General features: G+C 48.3%; 1 pseudogene; it reads left to right on the forward strand.

Annotated features, from left to right (window-relative positions):
* Positions 1–635: 635 nt before the first annotated feature.
* Positions 636–3116, forward strand: LOC129687617 (annexin A7-like; annotated as a pseudogene).
* The last annotated feature ends 4080 nt before the right edge of the window (positions 3117–7196 follow it).

A 7196-nucleotide genomic window follows, 5' to 3' on the forward strand; every position in this document is an offset into this window, starting at 1 on the left:
CACACACACACACTGACTGCAGAGGAACTGAGTGAGGACACTCAGTGAGGCCCGGACAATAGCTGTCTCTTGCAGTGCTCTGGAGGGAAGCTGCTTCCTCGTCCCCGAGGACTACTGGGTACATCCAGATCAGCTGGCAGGGCAGATTTCCAAAGAGGAAGACTGTATGGGTCAGACCCTGAGATTAGACTTTCGGTAGACCAAGTTTGCGTGGGTGTCCGCTCAGAACACAGCCCTCACCTCAAAGGGAATTGGGGGGGGGGGAGTTAATTCTGAAGCCAAAAAATCGAGTGACCATGACTGAGAAAACAAAGTCAGATTATCCCCAGTGCCATGTTCCAATGTGTGAGCATATACTGAAGTGTTTATAGAAACAGGATAAAGAATGTCATGAATTAAGGCCCTGAAAAAAAAATGCTTTACCAGGAACATCGAGTAGGTGGGTTATGGAAGAGCAGGGAAGTCTCTGTAATGAGTCTCAGATGCTATCGGCTGAGGTCTAGACTTTTGTGGAAGCTAGAGGTCTGTGCATCTCCCGCTACACTCCCTGAAGGATTTTACCTAAGTCATAAGGATGTTAGGGAAACACAGATGAGGGCCATACACAGACTTTAAGGAGGCAAGCAATAGCTAAGATGGTTTGGATCCAGACCTACTACGTTCTAGCTCTCTTTTATCAGGAATTCTCAATCAGTCAATCAGCCTTGGAGAGCTCCGTTTACAGGAGCATGAGTGAGGGGGGAAAACACAGAAGGAAGATGTTAAAATCCCTTCCCTGGGAGAGACATAAACAGCATCTACCCCTCCTCCTAAGGTCCTAACAACAAACCAAGTGCAGTTCACCCAAGTTCCCCCGGGACCCCAGGAGTACACTGGACTTACAGAGCACTGAGTGAGAGGGTTACGGCCAGGAGAATGGGTGCCTTTAAAGCACCCACAGTGGAAGGTCACTGCACCCAGCTATGATGATGGCCTCCCCACACCTACATAGATGAGTCCCCTCCCCTCCCCCACCTAAGTCTCTAGCCCAGTGACTCACAACCTGTGGGCCATGACTCCTTTGGAAAGGCAAATGACCTTTTCATGGGGGTTGCATATCAGATATCCTGCATATCAGATTTTTACATTAGGATTCATAACAGTAGCAAAATTACAGTTATGAAGCAGCAATAAAAATTATGGCTGGGGATCACAGCATGAGGAATGGCATTAAAGGTCACGGCTTTAGGAAGGTTGAGAACCTCTGCTCTACTCCCTCCATCTCCCACCTGGAAGCCATAAGCAATTCAGACAGATATTCAAGGAACTGGTTACAGAGGGCAGCTGACTACTCAGGCGAGGCTTCCATGAGCCCCTGCCTGCCCACCTTCAATGAGGGAAGGGGAATGGCCAACAGGCCCAGCTATACTGGCGTGATCTTTTGCCAGTGGGCACAGCAGAACTGAAGATGGTAGCGCTTTGGCTCTGGAGGAGGGTGTTGTCTGTGGAAGAACAGATGACAAAGGACATGTTAAGGAATGGCACTGCTGTGGGTACCCTCTAGCACACGGGGAGACACCCTTGTCTGTTGAAGAGCTATCTACTAACTCCTGCTTCTTACTGGGAGAACCCTTTCTTACAGTGTTCACGCATTGGTGCTCTAGCTTGAGGAAATGCCTCCAGCTGATTTCTGAGGAAGGCTAACAGATACCTTCTGCGGTGCTTGCATGGGCGTGGCCCCCATAGACTCCTATGCTTGAATGTTTGGCCACAGCAAATGGCACTATTAGGAGATGGGGGCTTGTTGGAGGAAGTGTGTCACCATGGAGGTGGGCTTTGAGGTCTCATATGCTCAAGCTATGCACAGTGTGGCTCACAGTCTCCAGCTGCCTGTGGATCAAGATGGAGAACTCTCAGCAGCTCCAGCACCACGTCTGCCTGCACGCTGCCATACCATCCACCTGATGATAATGGACTAAACCTCTGAACCTGTAAGCCAGCTCCAATTAACTGTTTTTCTTTATAAGAGTTGCAGTGGTCATGCTGTTTCACAGCAATGGAAACCCTAAACTAAGATACCTTTCCTTCCAGAAAATGAGAGAAAGCAGCATGAGAAAAGCAAAGCTTAAGGATTAAAAACAGTAAGAAAATGTGTAGACTTGGCCTAATATCTCAGCCTAGATGGGCAAAATTAGAAGAGCCAGCTTCTGTGGTGGGGTATGGACCTGAAATCCTAAGTTCTATCCTCAGCAAAAGCCAGGCAAGTTCCAGGTTCAGGGAGAGACCCTGCCTCAAAAATTAAGGTTGGGACAAGGCTAGGTTCAGATTCAGAATGCCATACCCAAGCTGTCTCTCCAATAGGCTGCCCACCTTTCCCAGGATATCCTCCTACAGGTCAGAAGTCATCTTTCCCCATCCTGGTCAGTATCCATATCCCAGTGGCCTTCTTCCAGTGGGGGGGGGGTGCTTACCCACCAGCACCAAGTGGCAACTACCCAGGAGCTGGAAGCCAGCCTTCACATGGAGGTTACCCAGTTCCAGGATAACCTCACAGCCAGGGAGAGCTCCAGTCTACCCTGGAGCCTGAGGATTTGGTGCCCACCTGGTGGAGCAAACTTTTGTGGTTACCCACTGTGTTATGGTGGTGGACCAGCCCAGGCCCCAGTGCAGGTGGCTGCCCTGAGGGACAGACGCCTTATCAGTAACACTAGGGGACAAGCTACTTACCCTCGCCAGCCCGTTGTGATGACACGGGTCACCCCAGGGACAATCTGGCCAGCCACCAACTTTAATGCTACAGAAGATGCAGAAATTCTCCACACAGCGATGAAAGTATTCGGTGCAGACAAGCAGGCAACTGCAGATGTTGTGTCCAACTGTTGCAGTGACCAGACACAGAAAACTAAAGCCACTTTTAAGACTGTATATGGCAAGGATTTAACTAAAGATCTCAAGTCAACTGAGTGGAAACACCAAGAAGTAATCCCTTCCCCGCTTATCGCTTCTGTACACCACGATGAAGTTATAGGCAGCGATGCAGGGAGAAGAGGCGTGGGGCCTGTCTCAGTAGTGTGTACACAGGAACTAATCAAGAAGGTTGAGAATCTGTCAGACATTACCCATCAGAATTCAGATGAGCCCTTGAGATGGACATCAGGTCAGGTACCTCAGGGAATTCCAGATGTCTTTTCACTTCCATGTGCCTGGGAAACCATGATGAGAAGCAGAGTAGAAATGACTGCTAGCCAGGAAGACATTCAGCACCTGTGTCACGTGATGAGGGGAGGCTGGCTGGGAAGACACGCAGCACCTCTGTCACGTGATGAGGGGAGGCTGGGGACAGAGAGCCTGCTTCAACATGGTCCTCACCCCAGAAAGTTTTCCTCAGCTGAAAGCTCCCATGGAGGATACTTCAGATTTAATCAGCGGTGTGAGCCAGGAGTTTCCTGGGTTTGCTGAAAGCGGTTAAAGACCACTTTTCAATGCGCTCTAAACTGCCCTGCCATCTGTGCTGAGCGAGTCTGGATTCCACGAAAGGGGCCAGCCCGGATGACGCCAGCCCGGCCGGCTGTGGCCACTGGAAGTGAGACTGACCTTGTTCAGATAAAACCCAGTGCTCACCAGATATACAAGAAGCCCTAAGCACAATGGTTGTAAGTTTTCCGAAAGCTGCCTCTGGCCACTGCTGGCTAGTGGGAGAGGTTCACCTTTTTTTCATGGAAGATGCCATTTGGAGTGCATCCTTCCAAGCTCCGAGACCAGCAGCAGGACTGTGAAATCCCGCCTGAGCAGGGCAGCTTTCGGGTAGGGCGGCACCGGGGATGGTTTGGTTTGCACATGCTGCCACTGCCTTCATTCTGTATCTTAGCAGTGTAAGAGTTTATCAATAACGTAGTAATTTTGCAATATTTTGTAAAGCTTTATTTTCACTGCTTTTCTTCCAATCAGGATTTCAAATTGAATAAAAACCACAGTAAACCCCAAAATAATAAATAGACAGATGGATGGATGGATGGATGGATGGATGGATGGATGGATGGATGGATAGACAGACAGATAGACATATAGATAAAGTGTGTAGTGTGTGTGCTGTGAAGGTGAAGAGATGCCTCTTTGGCTAAGAGTATTTGATGCTCTTCCAAAGAGACATGGGTTCAACTCTCGGTTTCCACGGTGTTTCTAAATCCCATTGTGTTATCTATTATAGTCTAGTTCATGAGCATATTTCTGGTCCCTGAAGGAGGGTCCAGAATGATGAACACATATGTATCCACACAAACTTGAACACACACACATACACACACACACACACACACACACACACACACACACACACACAGTGAAAAGATGGAAAGCAAACTCATCAAATGGAAAGGGCACATGAGGAGAAACTAGAAGCAAGCACAGGCCAGCTCCTAAAAGACCGTTGCTCGTGGGATCAGGACGGATATCCTGAATGTCCAGCAAGGTCCTTCTACAAAATGTGGTGTTTTGGATTGAAAGCTCAATAAAGACTTGGAGCAGCGACTGGGGGTGGTGGACCAGAGCTGGTCACATGAGCATTTCTGCCTAGCAGCACTGGATGCTAGACCCTCGGGGGAAAGGTGTTTGCAGCGCACTGTGCACACATAAACCCTGCAGGTGCGGGGGAAAGTCCTTCTTACTGACGAAGGGTTTATATCCAGTTTATGGGTCAAGTTCCCGCACGCCCAGCAGGGGCCTTCCTAAGAGCAGCAGCCTCAGTCTGTGAGCTCTCTTCTCCTCAGATGCATATAATTAAAAGTAAACAGTGCATATAATGATGCCACAAAGCTCTCATTCAGTGCAAATATAAGCAAACCCTTCGCTATCTTAATGAAGTTTTAAGATAAAACACTACCCCCAAATATTGATGCGTGCTTTTTTTTTTTCTTTTTGAGATAGCAGGGCCTTTGGAGTGAGAGGTGCTTTGAGCCTCCACCCCACCCCAGCATGGGGGCTACCCAGAGCTATGGCTTCTGGGGGAGAAGAGTCAGTTTTCTTTAGGGGATGGCCCCAGAAGGTTGACCATGCTCCAGTGAACGATCCCTGAGTAGAGGGGCAGTCGGAGTGAATGTGATCAAAACACATTGTACCCAGGCATGAAATTCTCAAAGAACTGACAAAATATTGCTTAGAGTAAAAAGTAGATGCTAGGGATCTGTTAGAGCTTTTGTTCCATTCATGTATCAGAGGACATCTGAGCAAGTGTTTTAAGAAAAATTGACTTGGGCTCGGATTGCTGGTGGGAGCTCAGGTGAGAAGGGGCGGTGTGTGAGTGACGTTGGGAAGTCCAGCCGAGTTGTGACGGGTTGAATAGGAAATGCTCCCCACAGGCTCCTGGGTTTCAGTGCTGCTGTTCTAGAAGGCTGTGGCAACTTTGGCCCCTGGGGCTGAGCCTTGAGAGCTTCAGCTCAAGTTGCTTTTGTCCTTTTCATGCTTCCCTGTCCGTCCGTCAAGATGTGAGGAGCCTCTGCTACGTGCTCCAATTGTGATGAGCTCCTCCACAGCTTCTCCTCTGTGCTGCCCTCACTGTGCCATCAGACTGTGAACGCAAAGAAGTTCCCTTTCTGAGTCACCTAAGGGCACCGTCCTCTGCTTCCTCTGCCCCGTCACGCCAGTGTCCAACTCTTTCTACAAATGGGATGTGACTGACTGACTTTTATCTCTTAAAAGCAAACCAAACCCTAACTCAGGCTCCAAGTCAATTTTCTTTGAACAGTTGTTTGATTATCCAGATATATGAATGGAACTAGCTTGAAGTCAACTATATATATTTCTATATATGAGTTATTACTCAGTAGCTCCTGGACCCATGGAAATCCTAATTCTCAGCCTTGTTTCACCTGACAATGACATTGTCTAGTTTGACTTTCATCTTTTTTCCCCTCCTTCTTTTCTTAGGACAGAGCCCAAGGAATCATGGAAATTATGTCTCCATGTCCATGATTATGTCTCCTTTGTTCAATTGGTCCATTCATAAAAGCCGTATTTGGGCGTTCCAGAACATCACCCTGGTGGGAATTTCCCTTCTGGGATTTTTTTTCTCTCTAAATTTAGAATCTGTTTCTGTGTGGGACCAGGGTGTTTCAGAACAAATGATCTCATGAGGACCACAGAAACAGATGCTCAGACTCTCTGTGCCCTGTGAACTCAATCCCGTGACATCTACTGGGATGGAAAGTGTCTGGGCAATGCAGACAAAGTTTCTAAGAAGAGTGGGTGGAAGGACCCTTTTTCCTGCTTTGCTTTCATTAAACAGGAAGTGCCTGGGCTGAACATGCTGGCAAGGGCATCCAGTAGTGGGCACATGGAGCTGGTGCTCAGACCCGCAGTAGGTAAGTGCTCTGGCTTCCCTGAGCAGATTTCTAAGGTAGATGTTGAAATGATTTTTCATTCCATGCCATCCTCCAGAAAGGCATGCGATAATGGGATATTTTTAGCAAGGAAATAAAAGTCCTATAAAAATGAATGCATACATGGCATACAGAGAACATTGCCAAGAGATTTCTGAAATGACATTTGATAGGCTTTGAAGCCAGGAGACAGGCACAGGGTGGCATGGGTCTTTAATGAGCTGGAAAAGAGAACAGAATGAAGAAACTGGGCAGAGAAAGCTATGACTAGCCAGCATGATGGCCCACACCTGGAATCCAAGAACAGGAGAGACTGAAAAGATGGTTGTGATTTCAAAGCTAGCTTGGGCTACATAATGAAGCCCTGTCTCAAACACACACACAAACACACACACGGGGGAAGGAGGGAGAGGGAGGGAGAGATCATCAAGGAGAGTGCTGTTGCTGGCACAGGCTATGACTTGCCCATGGGCTCCTGAGCGTCTCAAATTCCTATGACCTTCTCAATATGCACATCTCCTCTGACCTTCACACACATTCTTCCATCCCTGGCCTCTGTGGACCTGCCCTGTCTTCACACACTCCTCTATCTCTGCTTCACACTAACAGATATGCCTGGTTTTCCTCTCCAACCTACTCACTCATCTCCCTTTCCTCTTCCAGACCTCAGGCTCCAGCTGAGTTTCCTGCATGAATCACCACATCAACCTTGTTAGTGAGCCTCGTTGGCTTAGCTTCCCAGTCATGCTTGGATCCGGCTGTTTCTCTACACTCTGCCTCTGTTGCTCCCCCTGCCCAGGTCCCAAGTGTCTATCACCGAATTTGTCTCCTGATTCTCCCACT

Source organism: Psammomys obesus, unplaced genomic scaffold (assembly GCF_907164565.1).
Source record: "Psammomys obesus unplaced genomic scaffold, mPsaObe1.curated_primary_1811, whole genome shotgun sequence".
In the NCBI taxonomy this organism is placed as follows: domain Eukaryota; kingdom Metazoa; phylum Chordata; class Mammalia; order Rodentia; family Muridae; genus Psammomys; species Psammomys obesus.